The sequence below is a fragment of the Seriola lalandi genome, unplaced genomic scaffold (genome assembly GCF_002814215.2).
Source record: "Seriola lalandi dorsalis isolate HSWRI2012SDOR001 ecotype SW California unplaced genomic scaffold, Sedor1 jcf7180002010053, whole genome shotgun sequence".
Taxonomy (NCBI): Eukaryota; Metazoa; Chordata; class Actinopteri; order Carangiformes; family Carangidae; genus Seriola; species Seriola lalandi.
In genome coordinates this window covers 1-853 of record NW_019480706.1, presented here as the reverse complement: position 1 = coordinate 853, position 853 = coordinate 1, and the positions used below count along the sequence as shown (strand labels likewise).

The window sequence follows — 853 nt, the reverse complement described above, 5'->3', positions numbered from 1 at the left end:
ATCTGCACTCTATTAGGAGCCAGACCTAATCATACTATTAAAACTAACAATAAACTGTTTGTAGACCCACACAGATGTTTTCAGATATTCAGTCTGATTTCACCTCTGCTCAGATTGATGTAGTGTGGTCTGTGCAGTCACATGAGAAGAGCTCTAATCACGTAGAGAAGTGAAAACAACAGTGTGGGTACATTATACTGTGAAGGTATTTGAAATCATTCTAAATCTGACTAGTACAAATTCACTAAAATACAAACTGCATGTCTTGTTCTTAATACACTAAATGCTGCATTGTGGATTTACTGGATCCATGCAAGTGACTTTTAATGAAGCCAAGAAAAGTCAAAATATGATACAATTTTGATACCTGAGAAAGACACAAAATGCTTACCACTCTGGGTATGAATGGGGGAGAGATCTTCTTTTGTTCAAGGTCATCCCAGTTTATGGAGGAGAAGAAGTTGTGTGCTTTGATCTCATTCTGAAAATGAAGAATACATATCAACCTAGACATAATTTTGTATTAATAGAAAGTTAGTGGGAAAAGAAATCATCAGTGCCATAAAATTGTTACGAATTAGCAGGTGTTTGGTGTATACAGATCGGCCACCAGAGGGAGCTCAAAAATTGACCATTCTGCTGCACATGTAGTGTCTGTATTTGGACAGTGCAAGTGCAACGATCCCACTTACAAAGTCATCCATGGACCCCAGTCTGTGTGTTCTGTCTTTCTCCAGCAGGCCCTGGAGTATGGACCAGGCGGTGCTGGTCGCACCAGGACGCATCGCCAGCGGCTTGTGGAGGATGTTGTCATACATCTCATGTGTGTCCCTGCTGTAGAATGGCGGCTAGG

At 41.0% G+C, this 853-nt stretch overlaps 1 long non-coding RNA gene across 1 annotated transcript; it reads right to left on the bottom strand.

Moving 5' to 3' along the window:
- Positions 1-419: 419 nt before the first annotated feature.
- Positions 420-843, bottom strand: LOC147819958 (uncharacterized). Its single transcript, XR_015438524.1, has 2 exons — positions 693-843; positions 420-481 (listed from the first exon to the last, which is right to left on the bottom strand). It is a non-coding gene; the product is annotated as an uncharacterized LOC147819958 (long non-coding RNA).
- Between the last annotated feature and the right edge of the window lie 10 nt (positions 844-853).